This window comes from Camelus ferus, chromosome 8, assembly GCF_009834535.1.
Source record: "Camelus ferus isolate YT-003-E chromosome 8, BCGSAC_Cfer_1.0, whole genome shotgun sequence".
NCBI classification, from domain to species: domain Eukaryota; kingdom Metazoa; phylum Chordata; class Mammalia; order Artiodactyla; family Camelidae; genus Camelus; species Camelus ferus.
This window is the reverse complement of record NC_045703.1, coordinates 24,455,278-24,468,032: the sequence shown is the minus strand read 5'-3', so window position 1 is coordinate 24,468,032 and position 12,755 is coordinate 24,455,278.

The window sequence follows — 12,755 nt, the reverse complement described above, 5'->3', positions numbered from 1 at the left end:
AATGCCAGGATTGGGCCAGAGGATCAAAAAGAACCTTCTCAGGTCTGACCTGATTCTTGTGTAAAAGCCAGTGCTTTGTGAATGTCGTGTGTTCATAGTAATAGCAACAGTACCATTACTGACCGTTCATCAAACACCAAGACTGTCCTGAACACAACCGCTCTGTGTAGGTGGGTACCATCATTAACCTCATTTTGGAGTTAAGGAAGCTCTGACCCAGGGTAACACAGCTAGTTAGTTGTGAGCTGAGATCCAAACACAGGTCTTTCCGACTCCAACACCTAAATTAAGTACTCGTTGAAAGGCTCTGTTTGGGTCCCTGTTGGGGGACTGATTCTGTGTGAGGGTCCAGACTATTTAAGTTGTTTCTTTGATGCTAACAGGTAATAGGCTTCAAGCATCTCTCTCCAAAATAAGATGAAGGTGGGAGCAGGAAAGTAAATTCATTTTTAGGATCTTGTTTAACTAGTTATTTAACAGTATTTAAATGTGAGTGACACAGAGGCCGTGAAAAGAAGTTTAATTCTCATTAAGATGCTAAATTCCAAAGATGCAATTAGGAAGAAATAAGTGATTGAATCACACACTGCGCCACCATTCCCTGATTGTCGCATAGTTAGCTGTCAACTCAGATGCTCTGGCAGGTCAGTGTCAGCCTTGGTTACCCCAGATGTGCCCCTCCCCTCCCTGGACTCAGCTCTCAGGTGACCCTCATGCCTGCCGAGCAAGGGGTGATGGAGGACACTCAAAGTAGGTGCCTCCCAGGCTTCTAAGATTTCACATTTCAAAAAAGTCATTGCCTGTGATCTGGGGTTGCCAACTGTTTTGCCATGAAAGGCCATTTCATAAAGCTACACTGCCATTGTTTCATAAAATAAAATGAAAGACATGCATTTACGTAGGACAAATTTTGTTTTACTGAAGACTCATTACACTGTCCTTTGCTTCTACATTTAACCCCAAACCAGTGGAAACTTTTCCATGGACCACTGTTTGGAATCGTTGCATAGGTGAAATTCCAGACGGGGCCTTGTACGTGGGGAGAGGGGCAAGAAAATGCCTGGGGGAGGGATGAATGAGGAATCTGGGATTAATACACACTACTATATATAAAATAGATAAACAACAAGGGCTTCCTGTATAGTACAGGAAACTATTCATTATCTTGTAATAACCTAAAATGGAAAAAATTCTGAAAAAGAATATATATATATCACTTTGCTATACACCCGAAACTAACACATTATAAATCAACTATACTGCAATTAAAATAAGTAAATTGAAAACACTAGCTATGTTCCCTGTGCTGTACAATATGTTCTTGTTGAACAAAAGAAAAAAGCAGAAAGAAAACCCCAGGGGAGAAGCAGGCCCTGGTTCCAGAGCTAAAGGCTGTTTTCATAGCCAGAGTTGACCATAGTCCAGTGACCTCACAATAGTTGATTATATTGTGCTCTTGTGATAGAACGGAATATAGGGGAACAATGAAATTATCTGAATGTTTAAAAATACCCAAATAAAGGGAAACCTCAGCTATTTGAGGTACAAAAATAAGCACAACCAAATACAAAACAGAAAAGCAGAATTTGGCTTTGGCAACAAATCAGACCATCAGAGTCACCAATCTTCACAACTTTGAAGTCACCATACAGTCTATTTTCCCTTCAGATTGCTGCTACCGGAATGAGCTTTCAAAACTGCAGACCTGCTCCTGTAACTCCTCCAGTAAGAGCTCCCTGGCCCATGACATCAAAGGCCCTCAATGACCCAGACTCTGCCTGTGTATCCATCCAGGTGTGGGTCTCACAGAGGTGTGACTCCCGGACATATCAGAATTCCAGGCTCTCTACACCCAGGGACCACTGCTCGGTGTCAGAAAGCCCCAGTCTCCCTTACTCTAAGGTTAAGGAGGCTTTCCTGCCGCAGATCTCACACTGCGTTGTGCTGGGTTCCCCTGGGCTTGGTGGGTGCAGGGACCCCAGCCCACAGCACAGGGCTTGGCAGTGGTGGGCGCTCGGTAGTCATCAGGGTAGGAGGTTCACAAGCCTGTTTTTGTATTAGCTGTTGAGAGTCAAGATGTGTTTGCTCTTGTCTCCCTCCGTGTAGCTAAATAGGAGCATCCACTTTCTGTCACTCTAGCCTTTTCATCAGTAACAGAAGCACTGATAACATCTCATTTCTTAAGAATTTCTTCAGTGCCCATCTCTGATGCATCTTGTATTTAATCCTGATTAGAAGCATCTCCGTCTGTTCTCAGCTTCTGCTTTTTGCACTGAAAGTGAGTGCTTCTGAGGGAAACTTCTCAGCAGGAAGAATCTGAAGAAAGTGCCCTGGTCCCCTGGCTGTGATACACTCTGAGGCAGGTGTGAGGAGAGCAGCGTCTTTTTTTTTTTTTTTTTAAACTGATGTACAGTCAGTTACAATGTGTCATTTCTGGTGTACAGCACAATGTCCCAGTCATGCATATGCATACATATATTCATTCATATTCTTTTTCATTGAAGGTTATTACAAGATATTGAACAGGGTTCCCTGTGCTATACAGAAGAAAGTTGTTTAAAATCTATTTTCATATGTCCTTAATCACGTCTTACTTTTTCGTGCAGTTTCACCGAGCTTGCCACATCTTACACTGGAAGCCTCCTTCCCCCTCCCCACCTACTTCCACTCAACTTCTGATGTTTTCAAATGGAAGTCCTTTGGTAACAGCCAAGGCTTTTCAGTGAGTTTTAAAAATAAATACCAGTCCGTGATCCCTTAGCGTGAATTCTAGCCATGTCTCCAAGAGTGGGAAAGGCAAGTGAAAGATATTATTCTTGTTGCTATGATCGAATGCTATCTTCCAGGATCTAAAGGAATACGAAACTTGACAGTTTCTGTAGAAGTTCTGCTCCCCCTCTGAAGGCCATCAGGGGAGTTGTATCATTTTGATCCACAGTATAAACCCATGGTGTGCTCTGATGCACCCCCAAGATGAAGGCTGCAGAGACCTGAACTGAGCACCACAACCAAAACTTTCCTATAAAATCTGTTCTTGAAAATTCTGCCTGTAGGTAGAAGCTGTACACCTGGAAACATCACATACAATTGCGATGATGCAGGAGATGGGAGGTGGTCCAGGCCTCGCTGGGTGGGTGGGATGAATGGGGGAGGAGAGGGGGGTAGACAACACAGGGAAGGGTGCTTTCTAAGGGTGCGTCTACAGTGAACCATGGTGGTTCCTTCCTTCCTAAGCTAACCAGCCACCCACCCCATCCCTGGTCTCCTGATCGCCTTCCAGCTCCTGACCCATTTCTCTGTTCCCTTCCTGCAGAATTCCTAGGAGGAAGTGACTGTACTTGCCGGCTCCACATCCTTTCCGTCTAGTCTCTTGAACCCACTGCATGCAGGTTCTCGTGTTTACTGGGACTGCTCCTGTTACTACCGCGGGTGCCCTCTATAGGGTCCAGTCCGCTCTCCTAACTGACTTAGCAGCACTGTCAGCATCTCGCACAGTGTGTCTCACCCCCTGTTTTGCTTTGTTTTGTTTACTTCTTTTTAATGGAATATTTCAAGCATATACAAAAATAAGGAAAATGGTAAAAATGAATTCCTACCTACCCAGATTCAACGGTGGTTGATCTGTGGCAATTCCTGTTTATACACCAGCTACCTACCACCTTCCTTTACACGCATGTGTGTACACACACTTGCACAGATGCACACACAGACATGATTATTTTTAAACAAATCACAAGCTGCACTCTTGCTTGTTGAACCCTTTCTGCTCTTGGTTTCCAGGTCGCTGTGGTCTCTTGGTTTTCCTTCCTCCTCCCTTTTGGTCTCCCTTGCTGAGCCCTCTTTACCTTCTCAACCTCTCCATGCTGTAGGACCCAGGCTCAGTCTGCTGGCCTCCATCTGTGCTCTCTAAGAGATCTCTCCTAACCTCTGAATGCTGATACCATCCACACACAATTTCCACATTTATTTCTAGCCTGGATCTCTCGTGAATTCTAAACTCAGATATTCAACTGACAACTTGATGTCTCCAGTTGGATGTCTGATAGTCACCCAAACTGAATATACCCCAGACTGAACCTTCTCCCTTCTCCAAACTTCCTACTCTCCCCACAGTCTTCTTAGAGAGCTTTGTTAATGACAATCGCATTTTTCCAGTTGCTTCAGAATCTTTCTTTTCTTCCTCTGACACTTCACATCCAATCCATCAGCAAATGCCGGCGGCACGACCTCCCAACTGGAACCAGAATTTGACAACTTCTCAACCTCTCCAAGCCTCTCATCTCCTCTCTAGCCAAGATTATCTCAATAGCCTCCTGACTGGTGTCCCAGTCTTCACTCTCCCTCGACCCCTCCTCGAGCTGTTCTCCCCACAGCTGTCTGTAGGATTTTTCAGAACAGCACTAACTACTCAAAACCTTCCAGTGCCTTCCACCTCACTCAGAATTAGCACTTTTCTTTCTCTTTTTTTTTAATTGAAGAATAGTTGATTTACAATGTTGTGTTAATTTCTGGTATATAGCATAGTGATTCAGTTATATATATATATATATATATATATTCCTTTTCATCTTCTTTTTCATTATAGGCTATTGCAAGGTATTGAATACAGTTCCCTGTGCTATACAGTAGGTCCTTGTTGGTTATCTATTTTATATAGAGTAGTTAGTGCCTGCAAGTCCCAAATCCCTCCCCACCCCTTCCCCCCTGGTAACTCGTGAGTTTGTTTTCTATGTCTGTGTCACTCAGAATTAAATCCTAAATGCCTGCCACCGTCCACTAGGCCTACATAGCCTGGCCCCGGCCACCTCTGGTCTCATCTTTCGTCCGCCTCCTTGTTCACTCAGCTCATCCATACGGGCCCCTTTGCAGTTTCCCCACCTTGCCGAGCAGGCTCCGACTTTAAGGACTTTGAACTTTCTTGCCCTCTGCCTGAAATGCTCTTCCCCTAGATAGTTGTCAGGCTCACTCATTTCATTCAAGTCTCTAGACAAAGGGCACCTCATTAACAAGTCCTTCCTGACCATCCCAGCTAAAATGCCACCCCCATCAGCATCTACCCTCTCTCACTGAAATTTCTTTTTCTGCAAAGAGTTATGATCTAACATACGTGTTTGTCTGCCTGTTGTCTGACTCTCCTCTCTGGAATTTAAGTTCCATGCGAACCGAGAATTTGATCGCATTCATTGCTGCGTTTCCAGCACCGAGGCCAGTCTGGCACAAAGTGTAGAAGTTCAGTAAATACGTTTCTAGAATCTATAAATGAACTCAGGTTACCTAGACAAGCTGGGGACAAATTATGAAGGGATTTGAATGTCCGGCTAAGACGTTAAGCTAAAATTTGGGCAACAATAAAGAACTATTGAAAGCTTTTAAACAAGGGAATTTGTGTGTGTGTGTGTGTGAGAGAGTAAGCTGGTAATAATCTGTCAAAGGTGGCAAGAGAAAGAAAAGCAAGATGGTAGGGGGCCAGCTGGGAGACCATTGTAAAGGCAAACGGTGGCATCTACCGAAATCGAGGTGGATATGACAGGCATTCAGCAGCGAGAATTGTCAAGATTCAACAGATTTTATTTTGAAGTTTCATACAAAGCTATCTCTTCCCTGGGACTTTGTATTTTATTTTTTTTTAATCACAATTTCATAATATAAAAAAAATATAATGTACTTTCCCCACTGCCCCCAAGACCTATAAAATACCCTACTTCTCTAGTTTACCCCAGGGTGCCCTTCAAAGATTGTCATATTCTGGGTTTGCCATGATGTGGAAAGAGCTAAGGAGAGTTGTTCTGATGGCCCAGGGTTGGAAATTGGCAAGGTGAAAACAAAGGAAGTTTGAAAAGCTGAGGGATTTTACCTCTTACTGGGTAGGATATCAAGTAAAAGTCAGAAGAGGATGATGGCCTGGGTGAAAGAGAAAGTAAGGGGACCAGATCCCAGGATCATGTAGAGCTGGCTCCAAAAATCTGAGGAAAAAGGGAATTGAGATTGACAGGGCACCATTTTCCATCTCTCTTACTCTTGTGTTTTCTCGGCTGCCTCACCCCAGTATCAGGATTTTTTGTTATAAAATGACAGAACAACAAACTTACATACTCTAGATAACTGAATAGTCCAGAAGACAGGCATGACTTCAGGTATGGCTTGATCAAGGAGCTTCCCATCTCTCAATTCCTAGCATTGTCAGGCTCCACATGGCAGTCCATGGTCCCTCAAGAATCGCATCTCACCCTTTTTGGGGAAAGCATCTTAGGAGCTTGTTTGGAAAACCAGGGATTCTTGAAGACTGCACTAACCATTCTGTCTCTAGACTGCTGGTCTATTCTATAGATCTGGGACTTGAGCTGCAACACTTCCTGCCTCCAGACAACCTTGCTCACTTCAGACTGGTCCCCACAATCTAAATTGGCATGAGCCAACTGCTTTATCTCTCCTGTTGCTACTTTTCTGAATTCAGCAGGTTTTGTATACTGGCAGACTCTTTGGTTTGTCTTGTCTGAAAGTCAAGGGGAGATTCTGTCAGCAGCCAAGGACCTCTCAGTCTTGAATGGTTTTTTTCTCAAGTTGCAGGGCTTGTCCCTATTCTTGTTTACTAAATGTATAAGGGTATATATATAGTTGTACCACCCTCTAGATTTTTTCAGATTGTTGAATATATTGTGCAGTGTTTAACATGTTGAACGCTTAAAACTGTCCATCAATCTTTATTTCAAAAATCTAAACTTAAGGCCAGTACATACTTGAGCTCAGTGTTTGATGCTGAAATTTAAATGTGAATAAAACAGTATACCCTCCCCCAACCAAAAAAATAAATTACATCTCAGTTCACATCCATCATAAAGAACAAATATCTCTCTACCAACTTCCTAGCAAAAGTTTTGTTCCATCTTACTGCACCTGTTTGGGTCATTTGCCCATTGCTGAGCCAGTCACTGTGGCCAGGGAATGTAATACCCTCTTATGGCTCGTGCCTTCTGCCATAGCAGAGAATGGAACCAGCTCCCGCAATATTTCCTTTTATCGTTTCTTTTTGGCAGTTACCTGATCTTTACTCATTCAGTAGCGAGAGTCTAAATATTAACTGATGGGCACAGGTACTGACAAATTGGAACAGCTCTAGAGGTTCCCTGCCAAGCCAGGTGTTAACCCTCTCGGTTGCTAGGTTTTGGGGAGAACTGGGGGTTCCAAGGAAGAGGCAAGATAGCTGGGAGGAGAAAGACACTTGTAGGAGGTGGTTAGGGAAGTGGCTATTTCCCATCTAACATTCAGCTGGTATTGGCTTTCAGTATTAACAAGCAGTGTTGCTATACCACGAATATTGGCACTGCTTGTTTTCAATTATTTTTGTGTGTTTAATCCTTTCCACCCCCACAGACACCCTTCTAAAGTTGGAAAGAGGTCTTGTTTGTTTCTGAATCTCCTACAGTGCCCAACCAGGTCCATTTGTCCATTCACTTATTCACTCAGCAATCATTTCTTGAGCCCAGCAAATAGTAGGTCCTAAATAATTTTATTTGAATGAATGCAATGAAGTGGCCTCCTTTAAAAGGGCTGCACAGGAAATATTACATTGGAGAAAGATCAAGTTTCATTTAAGGAGAAGAGGTAAGTGGAAAGTTTGAGGAAACAGGTAAGACTCTAAGGGAGTTTATGATAAACACAGTCACCTTTTCCTGGAACAGTGACAAAGTTTTTTCTGAAGTTTGTCCTGGTTACAAATATGTTACCCCAGATATTTTGTTGATGGGATCCAGTGGAGGGCGCTGCTCATGGGGTTGCCAGGACTAGAGGGAGCCCAGGGAGGTGTGGGCAGATGGGAAGACACTGCCCTGGGGTGAGAAACAGAGATGCTGTTCTCGTGGCAGGAAAAATGTAACAACATGTGGGCGGCTAGATGGATGAAGTTTGGGGAGGAGGGAGCAAATTCTTGGACCCTGATCCCCTCCTGGGATCTTCCCAGAGAGAAGAAAAGCAAGGCTGAGTCTGAGCTGGCAGTTGCCATTGAAAGCATCTGGTCCCATTTTAGAGGTGAGCAAAGTGAGCCCCCAAATATGAGGTGACTTCAACGAGGTTGCACAGCTGGTCCCCCGACTTCCTGCTTCCCAGTTCATTTGGCATTACTCCTCGTGGAGATAAAAACGGAGGTGAAAAGAAGTTGCCTTCAATTAGGCAGACAGTGTGACCTTTCACAAAGACCGTATGTAGCCCAGAGGTGACTGCCCTTTACCCTCTTCTCATCCTGGCGCTTGAGTGACCTGGGACCCTTGTCTGCCGTGGACAGCTCTGGAGCACACAGCCCACTCCGAGGAGGCTTAGACGTTTATCCAAGGTCAGACAAAGACCACAGACACCGCTGGCGGGAGTTGCATAACCCGCAAACCCACGTCTACTTAGAAAAGTTTTGATTTTGATTGCCATAGAAGGCAAAACATCTTAAAATGAAGTTGAGCTATCTTTGGGTAGGATGCAGAACCGCCCATGGGTATATCACATCAGAAACGATGTGTGATTTCTTCCAGTCCCTCAACTCAAAAAAGATGAACAAATTTAACTGATGCGTTCTAAAAATAAATAAATAAATAAAATCTGCTTGGAGCTTGAAACCAAGTATAGAGGTTTCAGGGTCTCTTGTTTGTTTGTTTTGGTGTGGCGGGGTATTCAGGGGACAGTGAGGTAAAGGATGGTGAGAAAAAATTTTTTTCTCAGTGTAAAGACTGAGTTATAACGAGACTGAGCTCTGAGTGTTTTCTACCAGGAATAACAAGGTTACTAAAGGTCACAGAAACAAGGTTGGCTTGGGGAAAATTATGAATGGTGGTTATACGTGTAGATCGGCACACATATGCCTGAGGAGATTTCTTCTTCTGAGTAGGAAACCAACACTCCCATTTTAAACCTGTAATTTCAATAACAAAACAAGTCAAACCCAGAGTTTACCTGACTCCCAGGACTCGGATTTGGAAGTGCAGCATCTGCCATGGGGCGGGGTAACCACATGTGGATGCGAACCCCGGGGGCTTGGACCCAGGCAGGCGGTCTCAAGTCTCCCTTGCCAGCCTGCGGGTTCCAGAGCCTCCACCCCGTTGTCTGTGTCACATAGTGTCATTCTGGTGGCCAGTGACACATCAGCTGCCTCCTTCTTTGGGGGCACAGCTGAGCTTTCACTTATTACATAACAGGATTTTCTGGATAGAAGCAAGATGTCCTTTGCAGGTCCTCCACTATAAAAATAGGCAACGTATTAAATTAATTTTGCTGTAGAATTACTCCCTTACCCCCACCCTTTGGAGTGAAAGTTTATTCTTTTAGTTCTCTTTTGTCTTTTTCTGAAAAGAGATTTAATATGTTACTGTGGTGTGGAAAATCAATGCTTTGAAATCAATGGTAATTTTTCAGGCTGTTTAAAATTATTCACATGACTGGCTAAGCCTGCTGCTCATAGAAAAACTGAGTTTTGTTGTAGAGGAAATCTTCAAGTTTGAAACCTCACCACTGTGTGAGTCGGTGTGACTTTCTTCTTAGGACTTGAATATTTATCCCTCAGCACTAAATGATTCAATCTAGGTGGTGTTCCTTTAATCCTCATGTGTGCTGGAGGCTCTAGTGTGTGTAAATCTGAACTAGCTGTCAACTTGGCCCTCAGAAGCTTACAAAGGTGAATGTTTATGGTGAGGAGGTGGAGAAAAGGGAAACCTCAGGCACTGTTAGTGGAAATGTAAATTGGTGCAGCCAGTATGGAAAATGCTATGGAAGTTCCTCAAAATAGAACTACCACAAGACCCAGCAATCCTACTCCTGGGCATATATCCAGAAATAACAAAAACACTAATTTGAAAAGATATATGCACCCCAGTGTTCACTGCAGCACTATTTACAATAGCCAAGACATGGAAACAACCTAAATGTCCATCAACATGACTGGATAAAGAAGATGTGGTCTATACATACAATGAGATACTATTCAGCCATAAAAATGAATGAAAATTTGCCATTTGCAGCAACATGGATGGATTTGGAGGGCAGTGTGCTAAGTGAAATAAGTCAGACAGAGAAAGACAAATACTGTATGGTATCACTTATATGTGAAATCTAAAAAATAAAGCAAACTAGTGACTATAACAAAAAGGAAACAGACTTACAGATATAGAGAACAAACTAGTGGTTACCAGTGGAGAGAGAAGTGGGAAGGGGGACAGAGGGGCACAGGATTAAGAGGTACAAACTACTATGTATAAAATAGAAAAGCTACAAGGATACACTGTACAACACAAGGAACATAGCCAATATTTTATAATGACTATAAATGGAGAACAGCCTTTAAAACTTGTGAATCACTGTGTCGTACACCTGAAACTTACATAATATTGTAAACCAACTATACTTCAATAAAGAAAAAATTTATTTAAAAAGTGAAGATGTATTAGAGCCAAGGGTCAGGGTGGGGGTAGACAGCAAGAATATACTGCACAGTTGAGTAACAATACCAGACAGAAGAAGTGTGAGATGTGAGGGTACGAATTGCTACAAAGGTTTGAGAGAGGCTGGGGAGGGTCTTTGGTTGGTTTCAGGAAACTGCTTCCTGGAGGAAAGGCCAGAATCTTGAGCAACCACTGTAGAGAACTTGGCCAACCACATCCAGCCCCTGCGGCAGCTCTGGGAAGGGGTCATCGTTACTCCCATTGTGCAGGGGAGTCACCTGGGGCTCAGAGCATCTGAATGACTTGCTCAAGGTCACGTGGTAAGGAGGGGGTGGGGCTGGGGCCTGGTCCCTCCTTCTCATTCTCCACCTGGCCTTGTGGTGCCGGTTGAGGTGAAGTCTTCCCGGTCAGGTGTATTCTGGTCATTTCATGCTTTGCTGGTGGACACAGACATATTTTCGGGGGACTCATGACTACATGAGCAAAAGCAAGTGCCCAGAGACACTGAATTCCACAAGTTCAAGGCCAGGCTTAGAATCACGGGTGGACCTTAGACAAATAGAAGCCACAGTTCTTCTGGAACTTATCCCATGGTTGAGAAGACAAGATGCCCAGTAGGAAAACTCTGGAAAATGATTTGCGGCGACTTGTAAGCAGAAAGAATATTGATTCATATCTGCCACTAACTCAAGGATTCCTGGCAGAAGGCAGTGCCTTCCCTAGAGAGGCCTCAGTGCTTTTGATGTGACAGCAAACCTGTCCCAAATACTAATGCAGAACAGATGGCTTGGCCTTGTCTTGCCTGTCCTATCTGTGGGGCCTCGGTCCTGGACGGCAGTCAGACAGGGACACACGCCCAGGAGCCTCCTCCACCACCTCTGACCTGGGCCCAGCGTCTACCCCTCAGGAGGGGGCCATTCCGTGGGGCCCTGCTCACCCACTGGGTGCCTCCGTGGGGATTAGAAAAACCGCCTCCCTGCAGAGCTTCTAAGCCGAGAGTCAGCGGGCTCGCAAGCCCTCCTGCACCCTGGCAGGGCACCAACTGCGCGGCACCGAGTGACCCGGCCACCCCACCCAGCTCTCCCTGGAGCCAGCCAGCCGACACCCCGCAAAGCAGCTCAGTGTTTCCATTGTCCCGGGAGAAATGTTCTCCCCAAACCCAGCCCTTCCAACATCCTGGCTAAGAATTTGGATTGCACCGTGATTCCTAAAAGCTCTCATTTGGGTGACCACTATGGAGAGTGCCTCTGTGGTGCTGGGGAAGGAAAAGGTGGTGACCAAGTAGATGGACACCGGGAGCCAGTCCCTGCCCACCCCAGGCCTGTTGCAGCTACACCGAGTCAGAACTCAGCTAGTTGGCAAGAAATCACAGCCGGGTGAGCAAACCTGCCCAGAACCCATCACTAACACACCCTCGACAAACACCGCTCAAATCAATTATCAGAAGCAGACGGGATGCTGAAGAAAATGCCTGTGACATGCTCCAACTCAGACAGTCTCTTGAGTCAGTGAGGACTGGGGTGGGTGTGTGTGCTGGAGAAAACCGGGCCCCTCCGGGCTTTTCCCCCGAGACAACCTTTCTCTTGATGCCACAGGTGTATATTGCTTTATCTGCAGAGATATTCCTGAGATGTAAATAATTTGAATTTTGGTAAAAACCGATCACTTATGTGTTTATAACGTTACAGCATTCAGAGAGAACGCAGGATTTTGCACGTCACAGTGAAGAATCTTCTCCGTGGAGGGACTTCTTTTGTCAACTCCTAAACCATGCTCTTAACCTGGAGGCTCTAAATGAGCTCCAAAGATTCCCTGCTTTCTAGGGAAATTAGAGGCAAAATTTGTATATGTGTACTTTTTTTTCCGGAAAGAGGGTCCTGAGATTCTGCCTAATTAATACTCAAATTTTTCTAGAGTCCCTCAAAGCTCAGGGACCAGGAGCAGTTTGGGGACAAGTTTGGAGCTGGGATATTCATGCCAACCTGTTCCAGAAGTCAGAACTGTCCCTTATACGGGTGGCAGCCACGAAACAATTCCAGTCAGGTGACTCCCTTATTCTTGGCACCTAGCAAGTTGTCAGCCCTGTTTGTGTTCATTTGTGGAGACGACAGAGAAGGAATCCCACATACAAAGCTGATCTTGTCTCCAGCTTTTCAAATGGAATGACCAACCCACATTCATTACATAGGGTTACACCACTCAGAGCCCCTCTTAGACTAGACATTATGATTCTGAAAATACAAAGCTCTAGCATGGTTGGTTTAATATTGCTGCTTCAGAACCAGCCCATAATAGGGGCTCCCTAAAAGGGTACAGTCCAGGGTCCAGCTGTGCTGAAGA